Source organism: Pomacea canaliculata, linkage group LG2 (genome assembly GCF_003073045.1).
Source record: "Pomacea canaliculata isolate SZHN2017 linkage group LG2, ASM307304v1, whole genome shotgun sequence".
Lineage (NCBI taxonomy): Eukaryota > Metazoa > Mollusca > Gastropoda > Architaenioglossa > Ampullariidae > Pomacea > Pomacea canaliculata.
In genome coordinates, this window is record NC_037591.1 from 33,611,326 (window position 1) to 33,632,525 (window position 21,200).

At 43.8% G+C, this 21,200-nt stretch overlaps 1 protein-coding gene and 1 long non-coding RNA gene across 2 annotated transcripts in view; both read left to right on the plus strand.

Moving 5' to 3' along the window:
* The window catches only part of LOC112556649, a 54,180-nt gene extending 41,720 nt beyond the window's left edge, over window positions 1-12,460 (plus strand). Inside the window, exon 3 of the long non-coding RNA XR_003097800.1 lies at window positions 11,742-12,460. This is a non-coding gene — a long non-coding RNA (uncharacterized LOC112556649). The remainder of the gene's footprint in view (window positions 1-11,741) is intronic.
* A 6,105-nt stretch (window positions 12,461-18,565) lies between these two features.
* Window positions 18,566-21,200, plus strand: part of LOC112556648 (D-glucuronyl C5-epimerase-like) — a 31,415-nt gene continuing 28,780 nt past the window's right edge. The window contains 1 exon segment of the mRNA XM_025225841.1: window positions 18,566-19,581. The gene's annotated coding sequence lies outside the window, so the exon portion shown is untranslated.

Below are 21,200 nucleotides of genomic sequence, written 5' to 3' on the forward strand. Positions count from 1 at the left end.
GTCCTTGGGTGCCTTTAAAATGATACGATCGTTTACTATTCTTTATTGGGAAAGGTAGGAGCAAAAAAGTTTTATGCCACTTTTATTTCCGTAAACAGGCCCATCCATGATAGGTTTATTTGTATGAGTCTATTGTGTGTGTGCGTGCTCGGTACTTCCTGGTTCACGTGGGGACAGCATGCGTGCGACGAGCAGATATCGTTAGACACTACTGTGTAGCATCGAGCAGAACGACTGTCCACTGTCATTGCCTGTGGCAGGGAGGGCCACACTCTTGTCAGGGTTCATCTGTGGACACCGTCGCTTCACCTCCTCATCCTCCCCTTCTCTATCCCTGTGCAACTGCTTTTGTCTACTTCGTCGAGCAGGGCCCGTTGTAGTTTGAGTCCACGTGGATCGGCGTGGCAGGCTGGAGATTGAGTGCGGGGGACGCCTGGGTGGGGTTTTGTAGTTGGGTGGGGGGCGGCGTGACGGTGGTGGCGTTCGCCGCGTGCGCTCTGCCCGTCGCTCGTTCTGCGAGGCTTCGCTCTCTCTCTCCCCCGGCTTTCTCTCGGCCGCGTGTTTGCGCTTGTCCTGCCAACACACGGGCCCACAATGCTACAACCGCGAGGGATATACGTCTATTGAGTAGCGTGTGCGCCTCCAAGGTTCTGCCTCTAGTCTTCTCCTCCTCCTTCCTGCGGCCTGCTCTTTTCACCAGGCACACCGGAGTACACGGCTCACCACGCCAGCCAGTTTTCACCTTACGCCAGCTAGCGATGCGCCTTCAACAAGCGACAAGGTAGGTAAAGAGTTTCGAATTCACCGTTTGCTGTATCTGTTTCCTTGCACAAACTCTTGTTACGCGCGGGAACAGCCCATGTGTGAGGTGTTTGGCATTCCGTTTGTTTGAAAGGGGACGCAAGGTTTATTTTTTTCCACACACCCCATCCCCTTCAGACTTTTCTTGTCAGTCACCGACCTCTCCCTCCACCCCTCCTTTCTCCTTCATTCATCCCCACGCGAGTTTGCGATTATTCTGAAGGACGCAGCTAACAGTCGTTTTGTATACACTGCCTGTTGTGTGAGAGAGATATTTCAAAGGTGTTCTGCATACTTTTGCAGCCGAATCTGCTTGTTCAGCGAGGTAAGGTTGTATTTTTGGCGAGTTCCTCGCAGATGCGAACCCCCAAACACACACCTTCCCCCTCAAAAAAAAGCAACAACAAACAAATCCTTGCCCTAACTTTTGATTCTTCGTCCCACGCACCACCCTCACTCCTACACCCCAGAGGAAAAGTGCGGCGGCGTCTACAACCTGTCGTCGTCTTGCTGTTTTCTAGTCTTGAGTCCTGTCCTCGAGGCAACCGTGTGGTAGCCATAAAGAAAGGGGCGTGGAGCGGCCGGCAGGACGTTGGACAAGGCGTTCATACTGTCAGGTATTCCTGGTATGCCTGGGGCGTCCCGACAGGACCCGGGGCAACTTAACGTTAGCCGCGCGGCGGGTCTGTTGTGGATTGGGTTAAGTCTTTGCAGCCGCTCGTACTTGGGGCATAGAGGTGCTTAAAAGCTAGGGTAGGTCACTTGTATGTCCATACATACCCGTGTACGCTTAGAGTTTTTTTTTTTGGTTGGTACTTTGGCGTAACGGTGACGCATGGGGTCGCAGAGCGTGCACTGAGTGTGTGACTTCAAGCGACAGGTGCCAAGAATTAATTCACCCTCGCCCTGGTCCCGCTTTTGTAGACCTTCGTTAAACGGTGTAGTAGTTAGATGCCAGCGTATATAGTGTTGACGGCGACAGCGTCTTTGACCAGGCCAGTGACCATTATTGAATAATATAGATATTGTGAAGCAGTGTCAGTGTTCTGCGAGGTTTGTGAAACACATGTGCGTGCATGGCCTGCGCAAAAGCACGCGCGTGGCCAGGCAAAGACGTTGATCAGTTTTGACAGCGTGAATACGAGGGGGCGAAGCAGCTGTAGCTCGGCAAGCCGAGTAATTGCGTTGCACTGCTTCTAGCACCGCCTCGAAGACCGACAGCGGTGAGGAAAGGGGTATGTAATCAGTCACCCTGATCCAGTTCACGTCAGTACTCATTTCAGTCCAACGGCCATCTTCGCTTCATTAATCGCGTGGGAGTATTCTGGTAGGTGTGGGTTTTACTGATCTGACTTACCCCGCACAGTCTATTTTTCAACTCAATACACTCTTGTCTCTCTCTCATTCTCTTCATCTCTCCTGTCTCCGGTCCGTTAGCGAAGGCGCTCATGGACGAAGTAAAGGAAAAAGTCTGTTAATTGGTGTAGGAAGATGCTCAGCTTTTTGTGGGCGAACTCCATGCTGACAGGGAACGACGTTTACATTCTTGCCTCCTCAGTGTTTTTTGTTTGTTTGCTTTTTGATGTGGCGGTTGCCCCCCATAGCCCCCCATCCAGTTCCCTACTCCACTGCTGTTGATTTTTGTTTTGCTAATTACTGCATAAATTTTTAAAATGTGTGAGCGACACAGCACCACAGGCTTATTACAGCAAAGCGCCGGCCGTGTCATTGCAGCTGTGTTGGCGAGGCATATCGCGTGTCCTCATGTTGCTGCAAATCTTGAAGTGTAGGCGAACCATTACTGCCCTGAGACATCAACAGCTCACACTGTGGTCTCCACGAGGACGAGTTGCCAGATGTCACGAAACACGCAACAAAACGTTAGAACCTAACTCTAAAATCCAGTCACTTGGGGACAAATCAGACTTGGGTTGCCTAGGCTACAATACGTGAACTGTTAAAGGTACTTCAGCAACATGCAGGTATAGTTGAAGACCGGACGAATGATTCCTCCAGCTCCCTAAACATGCTAGCTAAGGGACCCACTTCAAAAGCCTTGAAAGCGTTAGGTTAGCAACATTGACACTCTACGCTAATCATGTAATTATAATAAACCTAGTTTTTGCATTAAACACAACAATTACTCTTTCTCTGACTTTGACTATCCGTCCACGCACATACAAAACAGAGTCTAGTTGTGTGGATAACCAAGTATTTCTAAGCTTTTACAACAAACCGTTCTACTTGTTAAGACTTTACGCAGGGGTGTAACCTTTTTCTTGATCATCAAGGGATTTTACGAAAAATGCCCATCGTTGTTAACGAAAGAAGAAGAAAAAAAAAACAGCAAAGCACGCCAAAAAAGTCTTGATAACGCGGTAATAGACGTTTTCGAAAACAAAAATCAGGGGCCGGACGGTCCGGCTGCATAAAAGAAAACTCGATCAAATAGTCTGTCAGGACTTTGGTTGGGCAACCTCGCCATGATACAACTACCTTTTTGTATATGCTGTGAACCTATATAATAAGAAAAAAGTTCAAGCCAAGCCTACCACGGACAGCAAGACGCTCGGTGAATAAATACCTAACTAAAATAGCTGCCCTTACACGGGATGCTTGTTTGCTAGCTGTCACAAAGAGCTTGCTGGCTGCCTGTTGAGAAGGATTCCATAACTTGAATGTGACGGTTTATGGTTAACCTATAATTTCTAATTCAAATGTTGAATGTCACCTTTATATTCAGGGTTGAAAAGGTTGAGGGACAAGTAGAGGTAGAAGCCAGCGCAATATGTTTCATCTTAGCACTTTAGTTTTAAAGTCGGCTCGAGCTTTACAAAGTGTCACAGCCGATAATTTGCAGCGAAAATGAAGGCAAATTGAAAAGCAGATGTTGGTCGCGCGTGTTTTGCATGGACTTCCTAAATCGACTTTTATTCTTGAATGCAGGATGCGAAACACTTAGCCGAGCACTGAGCTGCATAATAGAGCGATCTCTGCTCGCAGGTTAAAACGCTTTGGGAGGACAGTTTTCTTGTAATCGCGCGTATTACAAGCCAGTGACAAGGCAACCGGAAATTGGAAATGTGGACGAGAATGAACGAGACTGAGCTGAAGGGAGGAACTGAGGGGGAGGATGAAATAAGGCAGAGATGCTGCGTTGGAGGTAATTTTTTTTTCTTTTCCTGGTGATAGCGATCGACTAGAAACTTCCGCGAAATTTTCGTTAAATTATCATCTTCTATGATTCCGTTCTCGAGTCGGTAGCAGCGGAGCGGAGGAAAGGCACTGGGGAATACTGTGGCACTGCGAGAGGAAGACGCCAGGCCTGGTGCAGAAAAGAGGAGTGGCGACCATCGATCGACGTTGTCCCTCGGCGTACGCTCGCACCCTTTCCTATTCAGTTAGTGGAATTTCGGAGAAATAAATGGCTTCTTTCCCTCAATTTACAAACCTGTTTTGCCTGATGCAATCCGAAACACAGAGCGGGATGTCAGAGAAGGGCGAAAATAATTTTTGATAACATTCTTCAGGGGACGAAGGGGGTTCAGAAGTCAACTCTTTCTGCGTTCTGTTTACAGGAACCAGTTCAGAGAAGATGAAGCAACGGACGTGTCAAAGTTTGCTGGGTTCCGATGGTACTTTTTTCTCTGACGTGGCCTTTTATGTGTATTGTAAATAAGAAGATATGTGTGGGGGAGATCATTCTTAGTTTCTTATATCTTAAGTGGTTTATTAGATGGAACCGTTTTAATGATTGACATTTGTGGTGTTAGTTCTGAAAGATTTTACTCACGCGTTTACAAATGCTTCTTCTCAGCATTCATCACCACTGGATGCAACCGAGATAAATATGATGTCTTGCTCTTACTTTTTAACACATGTGTATAGAAATAAAGTGAACTTGTGAAAATTGAGAAAATGATTGTAATTCTTGCTGTCATTCAGTCATCACAAATTTTCGACACCTAGGCAAAGGCAAACACATTCTTAATTATCCGAGCACAGTATTACAGAGCCTCTTTTTGGACTGAAAAGCATGAAAAATGTTCTGAACGATGCAGTGAATGTGTTCGCTTTTGTCTGAGAAATGACTAAGAATAAATATACAAATGTAAGTCAGTGCAAAGAATCTTGACCGCAAGGAAGTACATCTGTCGTTGCTGTCATACCGCGGAAGAGAAAGCGTTTCTTATCGCTTGTTGGACAAGATTGGAGCCTCTTTGTGCTGTTGTTCATGATTTATTTCTGATCTGTTGTCTGTAACCCGCTCCTTTGTGTTCCGTTTCATCAGAATAACAATTCACTTTACATTGATTTATGCCCGATGGCCCTGCTTCTTTCTTGTCATAAGACGCTAGGTCAAACATGAATGGAGTATAATGACAGTGTAGTGAGTAGAACCGCAGTCCTTGCGCGGCTCCCTTGACAGGCCGGTAATCCCAGCGAGCAATGAATGAATAAAAAGACTTCTCTGTTTTCTAATCCACGTAAAACGACTGTTATACGATAGTTTCAACATTCTTCTTTTCTTTTTCTTGTTCTCTGTCCGACCTGTCTCTTTTGTACTGGAGTTGTCTGACCCTCTTGTACTGGAGTTATGTCCGTGGAGTTATAACCCTAACCCTTCCGTTCATCGCGTTTCGCTTCCTCGTTCTCCTTCTTTTACTCTGAGTATCTATCTACACATTTCCTTCAGGGTTCATTTTTCGTGCTATTCTGTATCTTGTTTTATTGTCTTCTTTTACTGTCGTCTTCTTTACCTTTTCCTTCCCGGCCATACACGCCGTTACCATCACAGCGTGGCTTCTCGGTCCAGTGTTCGGTTGTCTTGTTCACGGTCAAGTAGCCAGACAGACTGATTGTTACCAGAGAGGTCCGGTGTTAAGCTGACGGATAAAGCGATATGCGTAATGCATGATCAGGGTAATCTGTTAGCCTTGACGTTGGCCGCCATCGTAACCAAGACAACACCTGCTCGGGTTGGAGATCTCTCACACGTCGATGGTCCGGAGGACGACACCTTGAAGATCCCTCGGGACAAGTAAACAGATAATCAGCAGACCTGAGGTCAAGAAGGACAGAAGCGATTGTGCCATTTCTGATTAGACACTTCGGTCCTATCGCTTAGTATTTCAACAGCAGGTCCCAAGCAGGAGGCTGTGCGGGTCAACGGGGGCTTGGTGTTGCCCCTTTAAATTCTTTATGAGATGGTGGGCACGCATTACGCGCTTCCTTGGAAACAATCAATGGAGGTATCGACTTTTGACATCGCAGTCCTACTGTCCGCGTGCTTTTTTTTCTTTTGTATGTGTACCACAGTTTCCAGTGGCTTCCAGATTTGTAAAATGAGGTGAGCATTGTTTTCAATGACAAACTAAGGTTCTGAGTATGACATGATAGGCTTAAAAAAAAATGTTTCCTTGATCTCTCAAGTTTTCCTTGGACTGTCGACGAGTGCGTAGTCCATTACTGTCTGGTGATGTCCTCGTTAGCTGTAACTGTAAGCTGTGGCTCACATTCAACCCACACAAGAGGGTCTGATGTTTTACTCAGTCACTACGTGTGCATTAAAGAATCTAGTTGCTGCTACAATGATACCGGTAACTCGATAAATTGCAATGTAAAATAAAAGTAAATAATATTTTTTTTAAGTTATAACCAAGAGAATAAGTGATCCATTGGTGTGTCCTTTGATTGTTGACCACACATCACAAGTCTTGCTGCGCGGTGATGCCCAGTAGGCTCAGGCAGATGGCGGATGTCTTTGTCACGAACAAAGCACTGGTCACTTTCCTTAGGCAACGCGGCCGTCGCTCTGTGCGGCTGTTCATTATATCATCATTAGACGGGTCATGGTCTTAATTAGACTATTCTTTATGCTCGTTATAATCTTGATTAGTCGATTAACTACACAGGTTATGCTCTTCATTAGCTTTTTTCCACAATTAGACAATTTTTAATTATGTCGGAGAACGTTCATTTTGGAAGACCTCTTTTTTTATATATATCTAAAATTTTATTATTGCTTTGCTTGTTTGTTTCTTGAAAAATCTATATTGAACTGGACATTATGGTTTCTTCCTTGTGAAAATGTGAAGTAAATCTTAAAAACGCTTAACGATTCGACTAATAAGGATATCGTGCGAGTTTAAAATACGAATTTTGAATTGATAAAGATATATTACATTGAGTTAATAGTTTTACTTAAATGAAGTCAGAGTGGATTTTATTGAGTGGATGGATGAGTTTGCAGCTGCTAGTACTGATAGTCACGAAAAGTGCAGACGAGTCAGTGGCAGGTGTTGTCAGATAGCATTAATTATTGCTTTACAAGATGGGGTTCACGACCCATACGCAATAAAAAAGGCGCTGAAAATATTTTAATGTTTATATTACTGTACTTAATGGGCACATCAGCACATTAATGACGAGGAAGACAGTATTTTACTATTTGTGGCAAATTTATGCGCTTTTAGTGATTTATGAAAACTTGGTATATCTGAGTTTTTTCTTCTTTTTTTCAAACTACGCTGATGTGGTGTCATTCTTACGTGAAGTTACGTCACTGGTCATTTGAGTTTGGCGATGTATGTTCATGGGATAGTTTTGGTTAGGATTCTGTAGCTAAACGCGAGATCGGTGGAGCAACACGAGGGGTTGTAGCAAAGGAAGTCGAAAAAGCTGTTGAAGCAGTGATGTTGTAGCGAGGTGCGTTTTCATTATCAGTGTCGTGAAGGATCATATTTTTATCAGAGGCATCTGACACTGTCTGTGGGTGTGAACGGAGGCTGGGAGAATGCCAGGATTGGATTTTCACGAAAAGATTACAAACTTCTACTTTTAAATTGCATTGCGTGCGTTTGTGCATATGAGGCGCGTGCCAGCAGCAATAACTTTGACAATAAAATCACAATAAGTTTTTTGACCTTTCGTGCTGACAGAGAAATCTGGTCTCGCTACCGATTCACAGGATAGAAACAGTTCTTTTGCTACTTTATTTTTACTTGCTTTTCATTAGAAATACAAGTGTAGGTGTGTCCTTATAAGGACAGAAACGGCGAAGTAGAACTTGATCCTAATGGCTATAAATAGTGGTGAAACAGTGGAAAGACAAGTACTTTTTAAAGCCGCATATAGAAACTTCTGCCATCTTTCCACCAAATCTAAGGGCTTTGTCTTTGAAAGTGGGTAGCTGATGGTATCGGATAACACAACAAAGGCACAAGCGTGCGCGCCTTTTAAGAACAAAAACGAGCTTGATATAGTTTTCTCACCTGACCGATATTATCATCTTTTTTTTCAAGTCGTGCCGCACTGCCACTCACCCTCACCTCAAGGCACCTAAGGTATGCCGATTTCCATACAGGTGCTGATAATGACGGCATAACCTGTTGTTGACACGTTCTACTTCTGATATTTTTAACAAGCGCGATGTTTGGAGTGGGGGCCTGAAGGCGGAGCGAAGTCACCGGCATTCTTTCGGTCACGAGCGGATACGGGTAGTGCGCGACAGGTGCTGGAGACACAGAGGTGCATTAAAGGACCCAGTGACTGACGAGCAAAGAACGATCCATGTTTTAATTTTTTTAATTGACCAATTCTCAAAATCCTGACTAAGCAATTAAGCCTGTTGAGAAAATGCAAGTCCTTCACCGTCACAATTCTCACCTGGGTGTTGGAAAATCAAGACCTTTGTTCTCAGGACATCTCAAGAGTGTGTTCGCTGATTGAACAACGATGTTATCACACGCTCAAAAACTCCTCGCTGCCTTCAGTAATGTCAAAAGTTAGAATTAAGCTCAGTTCATGTTTTCTCTTCTATTTTTTCTTAATTCATTACGCATGTTTGTATTCAAAAAATAATATCGATTTACGTTTTGTTTAGCAGCCGGCATTTTCGAAGTTAATTTTTTGCTTGACTTGGAATCACCTCTGATCACAGGTAGTACAGTTAGTGCAGTTAGTGCAGACAGCCAATTGAACTATTTTATACCCTGAATGTCAGGTCGCTGCGTCAAAAAAAAAAAAAAAGTTGATAACAAAGGATCAAAGACATTTCTCCGCTTATAGAACCTCCCTCTACCCACATCCGTTTCTCTGGCCCCCTGGCGGTCCTTTTTCTGCACCGATGCTCGCGTACACTGGTCCCCACCCCACCCTCGTTCAATTTTCTCCTTTATGGTGCGATCAGCCTTCTGCACCTTCTACACAACTTCTTCGTCCGTTTCGTGTGCTCATTCTGATCCAGACCTAAAGTCAGAATCTCATACCTTTAATCTGAAACCTTAATTCTGACCCAACAAGTCGTATTGCTAACTCAAGAAGTAAGTCTAGATGTTCTCATTTCAAGCTCTAGGAAAAAACCAACCAAACAAAAACATATGTATAACATGTATAACAAAAAATGTTAAGAAGAGAACCAAAGCCGGTGGCGAAAGATATCATTTTCTTGTCACAACGGCTTCTCAATAACGACAAACAAACTTTAATTACGCACGTTATCGTCGCTCACAAATATCGCTTCTTGGTGGAATCTTGTCTTGAAAACAACTTTTGAAACTTTTTAATCAATCGTGATTAGTCCGTCTGATCATAAAGTTGGATATTCAAGACATTGAGTTTGGCTTTAAAAAAAATCCGAAAGTATAAAGTTTATAAGGCAGTCTCTAATTCAGCCTTCACATTGACAGTCGAAATGCTCTTCGTTGCTATTTTCATTCTTTGGCACGTGTGTTTTTGTTTGTTAGAAAACAACTTTGACTATGTGCAACCAGAGAACGCTTGATGGAAGGACTGTGCTGGATGTTAGAACAGGTAAAAAGTTCACTTATCGATGTCAGAGACAGGAAGGACAATACGGAATGGAGTGTTTGCCAACAGATGGTGAAAAAGATTCCAATACTAGCACGTGAGATTTATGAACCAGAAGTAGGAGAGTAGTTGGGTAGAGGTCCTCTGAAAGAAAGCCGTAGAGAATGAAATCGATGTTGAAAGCCATATATTTAATTACATTTATCTTAATTTATTTTAAGCGACGTTAATAAAAACGAGGAGCTCGTGTTGTCAATAGCAGTAAGAATTAATTTGCAAGTAGATGTTGTCCAAGTGTTTTAAAAATAGACAAGCGATAGCAGAGGCTGGGGTCTGATTAAATCACCTCACTCTGATTAGTCGTTCTTTATGGTGTGGCGTTGTTTGCTATTTGTTGTTTTTTTTAAATTTTTTATTGTTTCCTCTTGTGGAACTCGCGGTAAAAGAAGAGCACTGCGTGGATTAAATGCATTTCCTCTAAAGTTTAAACCAATTCTCTGTATTTCTGGTAACAATATAATTCCCATTATAGACTTCCATCACCACAACCTCCTCCTTTTCTTCCTCTTTTCTTTTTTTATTTTGGTTTCCTGCTTTTTTTTTTTTTAACACACTTCTTCGCTAATCGGCTTCTCGAAACATTTGCGATTACATACGGATTTTTTCCCGTCAATACTTAAGTCACCAGCCACAGATTACATCGAAGTGCACCTCTTCAGTCTTCTTTTCTCACACAGTCTCCGGTGTTATGTGTTTTCAAATAAATTTCCTTCCTAGTTTGAAGTTTCGATCTAGAAATGCCATTAGAAATTTACATTTTCAAGTCAGTCTACAAGAGGTCTTACTTTCCTGTTCCCCGATGTCGCACTGGATTCTCAAAGTGATAAGTCAAGAATGTTATTTTCCGATGGATCTCACCAGTTGATCGAGACTAGTCACTTGGCAATTCTGTTTTATAACGGGCTTTGCATGTTCTTTCTGCACATGAATCGTAATTATATGCTTAATGAGTTGGCTATCGCTCAGCCTCATACTTTCTCCTTCTCTTTTCCTCCATCCTGTTTTTCTTTCCTCTGCTAATAAAACTTAATGTCACATTTAGGTCGTAAACTCCGGACGACTGTTATGAATACTCTCCCTTTTTTTTTTTTTTTTTTTTTTTGGCAGCGGGTCATGAAATATATCGTTCTGAAAAGATTATAACAGTCCGCTGTATTGCTGAGCCGTAAATAATGTTGGTAATATAACCGACCGGAAATGTATTCACATTTTGTGGGTCATGCAGTCTGCCGTTGCCTTTAGGGAAAAATCGGATGCTGTTCTTCACCCAACGTTCTTTCTGTTAAATCGGTCAGGCTTTTTCGTTGGGTCACATCTCTGAATGAGGTTTATGTTATATCTGGCTAGTATATTGAGTTTTTAAAACTAAAATTTTATTTGTGCTTGCATTGGAATAGCTTTTGCTGCACATTATTTCTTTAGACAGGCATATAAAAAACATCATTTTGGAAAAGTTACGAAGAGTTTTTATTAAGAGATAGAAGTGGTGAAGTTATTTCACGATGCGCATTTCACAAGTTTGTTAACCCACACACACACTTCTCTCTCTGTATACTCACACTTTATTTCTTTGCAAATTTGCTTTTAATCTTCTTCACTATTTAATCTTCTGTTTGATTTTCTTTGTTGGTGAAGTTGGCAGCGGTTTTAAAAGGGATGTTACTGGACTAAGGTCTATGACTACGATTAAGACAAGGGGATTAAAAAGCCACAATAAGCAGTTTTGTTATCAGGTATGGAGGCGGGGAACAGAAGCAGCCCATTGAACTAAATAAAAAAGAGCCGCCACAAAGGCGGATGAATATATTGCGGGTTAACTGCAGCTCATTACGAACAGAAGCAGCAGGGAAGCTCATAAAGAGAGATGCTTGCATATAGGTGGCAGAGTTGTTCCCAAATAATCTGCCATTAACAGCAGAGCGTCTCTCTTTCTCTCTCCTCTCTCTCTCGGTGTTTTTCGTCTCATCCTCTCCGCAGCGAAGATGAGCTTCGTGTAAGTTTAAGTAGTTTTTTTCCTCCCTTTTCTTTTGCAGCTGTTTTCGTCATGAAACAGCTTTTGTTGCTTGCAGAGCTTTCACCCTCGATGCTCAAGAACATCTGATGGTTCTGAACGGCATTACCACACAAGTATCAAACTGAGAAAACCTGTTTTTAAAAACCACTGATCTGCTGAAGACATAGTGCCTGCTTGCAGCATCCCTGCGTCTTCTGTGTGGGTAGCGGGTGATGGTAGCCACGGGCAGGCAGTTGTCGGAAGCCAAAGCCGTTAAGCGGGCAGCACAACTATGCAGCAGCAGCAGCATTTGCAGCTTCAAATACATGCGTTAGACGACGCCAGACCTGCTGCTGCTAACGGCATATCGTGTGGCGACGCAGCTGGTGGTGGCGGGAAGCAAGTTTGAGTGAGTAGAAATAGAACGAGCGCACGCTTGTTTGTGTGTGGGTGTGGAGAGTGAGAGAAAGTCTTAATGTGCCCACTTCAGGGGAGCAAACAAAAACGAGGGTGAAAGCGGCAAAATAGTTGAAGTTACTGATAAAATGTTTGTGAAAAGGAGAGAGCAAACAAACTGTTATACTGCCTGCAGTAGTATATCACAGCATTGTAGAAGTAAGAGCTAGCTGTGAAAAAATACTAGCTTTGCTGTTATGTGCTTTGAAACCGACAGCAACAACGTGAGTAGTCTGCTGACTATTATCTATTATCTAGCTGAGCCGTTGATTGCCTCACAGACTTTTTTTATTAATTTATTTAAACTGTTAAATGGTCGGTGTGTAGACAATTGAAGCATCCAGCCGTTCTTCAGTCCTTGCCATCTCTCAAGCCACAGTTTACATTTTTAAATAATTTTTTTTTTAAGCTGACTGAGGGTAAATTGCTAGGACAGTTATGCAAAGTCATCTACATATTTACATCATTACTGTAGGTTCTCATCCCAGGTTAAATCTTTAAACTGACATTTTCATTTACCACGAGAATCCTTTTTTTAAGAAAAAAAAAATCAAGGTTCCCAAAAGTAAAACGAGGAAGAAGAGAACGGGATATGAAACAGTTTTTTGGACTGTAAATTGGTGCACTTGGAGATGCTTCCTTTTCTCAGGGAGTTTTAGGCGCATTCGGTTGAGACAGCCACAAGCAGTCGGGTCTTTGTCTACCTTCTCCAACGGTTGGCAGTAACCGTATATGTCTTTTGACGACAGCCTCGTGCTGCAGTTTGAGTCGAGTTTTATGGAGATGTCGTCTTACTGGGCGGAGGCAGTTGTGAAGGTTATGGTGGTGTGGGGCCCATTGCATGAACAGCAGATATTGCTGGCGATACTGCGCCCAGAGGAAAGGGAGGCTAGAGAAATACATCCTGTGTGATGACAAGTTCGGTCGTTTTAAGACCTGATTGTAAGCTGACACATTGCTGCAGAATAAATATGCTGTCGTATCTTGTTCCAGCTGCCTGCTGATAACACAGTTCTCCTAATCTCTGATTATCAGTGGGTGTGTGCGCGCATTAACGTAGGAGCGAGACCGTAAATACCTCCAGGATATCTGTGCTTTGGTGGTTTACACTTGTCTGTCTGCACGTGGTCATGATCGTGTTTTGTGTGTGCATATGTGTGTTTTGTTCGTGTGTGCCTGTGTGCATGACTGTAAGATGTCTCTACCTTGCAAAAAAAACAAAATCTTACTTGTAGCAACTCGTCCCTAATTGTACAAGAAATCTTATGTCTAACAGAATTGTGCTTTTTTGGAAGGGAGGGGTTTAAAACAAGAGCTCAACCACTTGGTTTATTTCCTTCTTACTCTTGGTTTTTTAATTTTCTTTTTCTTTTTCTTTTTTTTTTTTTTTTTTTGATAACTGCTGCCTTACTGCACTTTTGCCATTCTACGTTAACATACAAAGCATGCATTTTTTCTGCCTTAAATCTTTGATGTGCATTTTTATAGGACTCTTGTGAAAAGTTTTGCATTAATAATTTTTTTTTTTTTTTTTTTTGGCATTTTGAGGAATGTGGTCAAACGTTTTGAGTTTCTGATTTATCTGATCTTTTATTGTTTTGGGGATTTCTTGGTTCGTGTCAGTCTTACGTCCTCTGAATCGGAAATCTTTACAAAGGATTATGAAATTCTGGAAATCCCGCAATTTCTGTAGTGGAAGATTGAGTGGCATATGTAGTTTTAAGCTAGAATGCTTTCTGCTGCATGCGATTTATTTGAGGACCTGCAACCACACAAAATTTGCTTAGTCAGCAACATGTCACAGCAGAGAGCTGTTAAAGAGCAACACTTTAACCGAGAATCATTCTCAGAGGCATGAAAACCATTATCAGTTGGGTGTCTCCCAGCCCGCTGTCACTGTTTTCATGGCCACAACTGGTCCCCGTTTGTATATCAGCTCCTTTCTTATCGTACCGCTCGAACGCCACGCCACGCGCCTAGGGTCTCTGCCTCTCCCATTCCATTCCTTCCTCACGTCTTCTTCCTGACTTCCCCATTGTATATATATGCGCTCGACTTCAGATGGATGGGTGTGTGTGTTAAAGGTACACCATCGAAACAAAAGCAACAACAAATTGCTTCCCACATCCACTCCTTACTAGTGTTTAATGTCCCTTTCTCTACCCTGCCCCACAGTACACGCATGCGCGCCGAGCACTTTGGAAACATGGAAATGTTTTGAGATGAACAAGTAATTTTTGAGACCGACAGTGAAAACGAGGGTAACTAACATTGGAATCAGTTGCTCGGCAGTGTCAGCTTCAGTTCGTGCACTGGTGTTTTGACACTTATTAACACATCATCGTTGTAGAACCGAGTCAGCAAGTGAATTTGAGCGAGATAACATTAATTAGTGTTGATTGGTGCAGCCAGATTATCAAAGATGATCTCTCTGCCTTTACGTTTATCTTGAGAGACCACCTCTTCCCTACTGGACTGGCGGCAGAGAGGTGTGGGTGTGGGTGGTGCTGGGGGGCCTTTGCTGTACTAATGACCCTCCTCGTCACTGCGAGATTAAGAGATTTTCCGTCGCGAGCGTCATTAGTGAAAGCATGTGCGCATGTGTGCGTGTACACCGTGTGCATAGGTGATGGCCGCACGCGTCACTGACATGAAGTGGAAATAACTGTCTTATCTGTAGACCAATCTTGGTTGGAGGGAGTTTATGAGGCCTTGCCGTCCCAGGGACTTGAAGAGAAACTCGCCGTGCCCTTTGGCGGCTTTTACTACCTTTAAGATGGGCCGAGGAGTTCATCGCCAGTACACTAGCTATGTGTAAAAGTGAAATTTATTCCTGTGTCGGGAAGACAGAGGAAAGTATGGCCGTATAATAAATATTACTTTTATTTAGTTCCCCTTTCCCGGCATTAACTGCGTCTTAGCCGTCCGTCTTTGTAATCGCCTTATGGCTAACCCGAGAAACGACTGGGCTTCAATGCTTGAGGACGACATATACGTGTTTATTGAAGAAAAAAAAAAAAAAATACCAACAGCATGCAGTCGGGTGAAATCCGCTCTCCCAGCCCTCTGGACTCTCGGCGTTGTTTGCATGTCCACTGTGTTGCCGAGGAGAGGACTGGCAGTCGGGATTACACCATCTTGGCGGCGCTCTGTTGGTGCTTATCCCAGCTATCGAGCGATGTCGATTTGATGGTGGAAGCTGGGAATTGTTGATGTCAATTTTCTTAAAGAAGACTTTGATCTGGCGCTTGTAAACCAGGTGCTAACTTTTATTATATTTTGCAGTGTGGGTAGTAGATAGGACGCGTTCATTTTGTTAGTTGGTTTTGTTATGTTTATGGACTTAATTCCATGAGTAGGTGAAAACCAAGCTATCATTCTAAAGCCGTACTTTTTTTTTTTTTTTTCGCTGACGGACAAAAAATGAGCAAGATGAACTGTTGCTATTTCAGCATCGGTGGGCTGATATGAAGCTACAAACACATAAAAACCCTCTGGTTATCAAGTTCAAAACTGGGTTTACTACTAATATAGGTCAGTAACCAGATAGCCCTCCGAATCCACCCACAGGTTATGTGGGATGCCTATACCTCAGTCCACACAAAAAGCGGAAAAACTGGCTTTACAAACTAACGGCGTTTACTGTATTGTTCGCAGACCCTTTAGAGTTGTGGGTACCTCTCCACCACTTTAGGGGCTCACTAAGTGCACGTTGGTACTTGGGGCAACCATCTTAAGTTCTCGCATGTGTGGATCAGTGTTGTGGCGTTCAGCGCCAGATATGAGCAAGCATTCTTTGTGGTCCTACTTATGCGACACTGAAAACAAAAGACGTTCAAGGGTGAGCTTGTCGACATCAAATCACAGTTTCTTGTTGCTGTTTGTTGCTCTCTCTTTGAAGAAGGTAAGCTAGTTGTCTGACAGTATGCTAGTAAAATGCTTTCAGATATAGCGTCTCATCTTTATTTTCGAAAGGTGCACTAAAGGCAGTGGACACAGGAGGAAATAATTTTAAGGGAAGGGAAAAAAGAAAGAATAAGGGAAATATAAATGTTTCTGTTAGAAACAGGAATGTCTAAAGGTTGTCATAGCCAGGCCCCGATGCACAGTCGCGCCTAGCTACAGTGCTAATATTCTATTTTCTGCGCATTAGCACCAGCATGCACCTGGACCTTGCTCTTCTTTTTCGAAAATGATTGCTTTGTCCAATTTGCAGCAGTAAGTTTTCCTGCTTCCCCGTGCCACAGGCCATTTTTAAATGAGCATTTGGCTTGCTTAGTGACTACAGTCTGGCAGGCTTGATTGACCTTAGCAGCCATTCTATGCCCCGGGTCATGGCAGCATTGTCCTCGACTTGCTGGCTTTTGCAGAACAAACAGCAGAGTTAACCGGGAGCGACACAGCAATTTGCCGTGCGAGTCTCATTACGCGAGGGCAAGGAATTCCTCCACTGGGGAGAAGCTGTCAGGCTAGAAAAGCTGCCGGACTCCAGCCGTGACTGGCAGACAGTCGTCCCTTCTACAGGGGTTATGCAACGGGGGACCGCGCCTGTAGGTCGCTGGGCTTTGGGTGCTGTGCGACAGGGACAGGCATATGCGACCGAGTGCGGTGCGTGGCGCGTGTCTCCCAGTGTGCAACTTTGCCTTTGACCTACCTCCACTCCCATCCGCACTTCTGGCGCCCATACCCACCACGACAGTGCATGTTGGGGTAGGGGATGGGTGTTTCAGCTAAGAACTTACGTGACCACTGACCGTTGCACATGCTTATCACATTTGCAAAATACACTCGTACCTACGTGGTCCCATCCAGGAATGACACGTGAATCTGTTTTATTGACGAGAAAAGATGATTTTGGGAGGAGGTGGGAGAAGAGTAGCCTCTTGATTGCTACGAAGCACGAGGCGTGTGTCCTCGGTACAAATGAAAGCATCAGCTGAAGTCAAAGATTGAGGGACACTTGTAGGAGGCACTTCGCCTTCTTTTCCCTCTTCACTCTTCCCTTGCAGTTCGCCGACATCAAAATGCTTTCCTTGTTACTTCCGTGTTTGCCTTGCCGCGTCGCTTTTTCAACTCGTACGGCCTTAGACCCCGGAGAGTTCTCAAGCGGGTGACTAGTCGCTTGAAACACAAACAAACGCTAGTGGGTCGAGAAAAGAGCGTGTGAATAGGACGGTGGTGGAGTGTGGGGAGGGAGGAGATAGAGCCGAGAAAGAAATGTGTTAAAACTTGTCGATATGAACATGTGTGACTCGGTTATTAACTATACGAGGTATATATTTTATCCGGGCCGGCTGCAGAACACCACTAGTCGCTTCTACTTGGATTCCCTCCCTCCCGAAAAACGTATGTGAGTGATGTCTTCTTGGTTCCTCAGTTCCACTGGCTCCACGGTTACGCACTTTGTCGCCTGCACGATGAGGATCTGTCATCGTAGGTTCAAATCTCATCTCGGGCACGCTGTTCCTTCTGTGCATATAAGGGAAAAAAAGACACCCACAGTTACTGACTCCCATTTTGTTCTCTAATCCACTTACCTAACTCACCGGGGTCTTCTGGCTTCTGGCAAACAGACGTACAGACTGGTAGAGGGGCTGTGTTTTGTAAACCCTAGTGATCAAAGTATCGATCACACGCCAGGGAGTCGTGAACGTTAGGCTGATGTCGCTCAGATACCTTTAACGCCTGTAAGCATTTTGTTCTGGCACGCAGATAAAGACATTCTTTTCTCATGTATGGCAGTTTAAAAAAACTTTTAGAACTCGCCCAGCCTTCGGGAAGGTCCGCAGGGCTGAATAGACTAGTTTATTTTTAGCTAGTCACAGAAGGCACGCAAATGTCGTTTTTCCTTCATCTTCTTTCCCGATCCACTCACAGAGCTTGTCTCTGTATCTGTGTCATTCTTTCTCTATCGGTCTGTCTCTTGCCTCTTGAATAATTGTACTGATAAACATAAAAAAGAGACAGACATGGCGGCGATCGATATCGGAAAATTTCACTCTGATAAATATTTTAGAACAGATAAAAACCCTACAGAGAATGATTGCAATGCATTTTCACCAACGCTTGAAGGAGAGAAGGTAAAAAAAAAAAAAATACACTGTTCAGAAGTTAAGACCTATGCATATTTTTATTTCTTTGCATAAAACTTATAGATAGGATTCGTTTTATAACTACATATATACACGCTTCACGTTTCTTGTCTTTTTGCAGGTGTGCTTCTGAAGATGGACTGATCTGCTACAATGTAAACCTTCAACTGAAGTAAGTATAACGACCTACGGGCTTTTCCCACACTCGGGTAAATGGTATCGGTTACATTTTGATTTGTTAATAAGCAAGGTGTCACCGAACCCCCAAATAATATATTTTAGATTCCTAATTCTGCACGGAGCTCGCAAAATTTGGGGGGGGGGGGTTTTTTTTTCTATTTGTTAGGGGCGGGTTATTGGAAGTGGGGAGAAGATTAACTCCTCTGCCACGTAATCGAAAAAATATTTCGCCTGACAGCAGCACGGGTTAGTTTGTGGCGAGGTGTCAACAGGTACAACTGTGCGACTGACCATGCGAGGGTGAACAAGAACGAAGACAGGTGACATACCTGTGGCTTTAGAAAGCGCTCGTGATCCCGTGGACTGACAGCTCGCAAGCCAGCGGCATTTGAAAAGAATCAATCAAACTGTCACACACTGTTCATAGTGAGGTGTACGGGCACCGACAACTGGGATCTGATAAACGCGAACGATTTCTATCATTTTTAACAGGTAGGGGTAAGAAGAAAGACTGTGCATAGTCGCACGCATGCTGACTCACCCTCTTATTCATTCACTGGCTTACAACTGTGTCCCTCTGAAAGTGTCACATATTGTGTTGCTCTGAGAGGTTTTGTGGGAGAACGGTAGGAGGGTGGGTTGGCTAACGGCTCTTTTTTTTTTATCTTTCTTTGCTGCTCCTTTTCTCTCGTCCTTATGTGTGTATTAGTTGCGGCTTCATGCTGCTGACCACATGCATACACCTGTTTGCTGACATGCGTAGTGTGAGTCAGACCGCGAGGAATGTTTCTTGTTTACGAAGGGCTCTGCTTACGACACACGCAAACTGGCTTGCTCAGGACACTGGCTCGGCCCTTTTGTTTCGATGACCTTTAAACTCTCTTCTCTTTTTTTCTGTGAGCAGTTTGGAGGTTTGCGTGTCATGGATATAATGTATCTTGTCCACGGTCACATCCCTTGGCTCGCGACACGCCGGTAGAGTAGGGTGACAGTCGCGTTCCGTCCCTGACAAGCGCTCCTGAGTGAGTGCTATCACCTCACTTGATCAGTAGACCTCACTCCCCCCAACACGAGAGGCTGTTACGAAAGGGAGGGGAGCACCGATGGCGACGTGAAGACTAGTGGAGAACAAGGAGTCGTTTGAAGACACCAAGTGTCTTTTCACGGGCGCCTATCATGGTATAATGGGTAAGCTAGAAACTTCTATCTTTTAGGACCAGGTAATCTTAGCAGCTCGTTCTTTTAAGCCCTAACCCAGCCCACCTAGCTCTAGTGTCGCTACTCTCGTCTCATCTCTCCTCCCACCCCACCGACATACACACTCCACCCCAGAGGACACTTAAAGGAGAAGGGAAGTAGCAAGTAGTGATAGATGCTCTGCCAATGAAATTTTGGGTTGCCAAACAATAGTCTATTTACAATCGCATTTGGAGCGGAAATAGTAGGCTGCCATTGTTTATTGTTCGAATGAGGATATTTTGCCTCGTCAACACGCGGGTATAGCGGATGTGAGGATTGTGACAGGGTAGTAAGGAAAAACTGAGCAAAGCGGCATGACAAAGAGTAAAGTACCGAACAGTAGGATAGAATGCCAATGTGATAGCTGGGTAGTCGATCTGGTGAAAAACAATTGCTGTAAAGCGATGATCTCTTGCTGTTCAGAAGATTACTTTCTTCTTCAGCGTCGTTGTTTGTCAATTTTTTGATGGTGGGGATAACATTTATACATTCTTGCCCACAAGAGGAACCAGGAAAAGACGACTTGCCTTTACACACAAAAAGGATGTGGGACTCAACTAACAAACGTGTTTTTAACTCGGCAACCCAAAATTTTGAAATAAATTAGAGCGTCAATATTTTTTAGTTGTATCCTGACTTGTTACTTGACATTTCTTTGACAGGCACAAATAATTCCAGAGTCCCGTGAAGTAATCAAGTTTTCAAATCGTGCTGCACAAAAACTGTCTAGAAATGTTGGTATATATAACCAAGCCAATATTGCGTGTTCGTTCTGTAAACTTCTCACAGAGCCTAGCCCGAGGGCACATCGTAGCTAAGTCTGTCCTCTGTGGAATGCGATGACAGTGATCGAAAACACGCCTGTCGAAAGCATCGATGACTCACCTTCACCAGACAGTCATGCTCCTGGGACATGGACATGAGAACACAAGGCAGCTAGAGATCAGCAGGACGCCATGGCTGGAGGGGCGGAGTCGGTCGGGAGGAGTGGAAGCTATCAGAATATGCTTCAGTGTATGCACAACTGAAGCAGATTAAAGATTAGTTTGTTGGCACAGCCACTTTCGCCCACACACCGCACACGGATGCAGGCAGGAAAGAAAGACATACGATAGAGTCTTTTGTTTTGTTCCGTATTTTGTTTCTTTCCTCCATCCCTCTCGTCTTTCTTTTTCTTTGATTTTAGCTCGTCGTGATGTAGCCTTAGTTTCTGGCACGGCGAAAACTCAAACGACCGACCATCCTTGTTTTTAACAAAGGCAGATGCACACAGTTTTCCTTCAGCCTCATATGAAGACTAATGCCTGCGTTCTCCCCTTTCTCACCGCCCATGCACGTGTAATCAAAGCACGAAATATAGTTGGGAGGAGGGAGTTGAGGGCTCTTCATGTCACCCACGCGTATCGACAATATGCTTGATTTATTCCAGCCTCTGCACAAGAATGGTGACATTTGGAGTAAAACATCTGATTTAAAAAATCTTGTTATTTACTGCCTGTTGAATAGTGTCGGGTGTAAATCAGATCAGTTTTTATTTTTCTGTTTTCCTGCGAATCTCGTGACTTCGT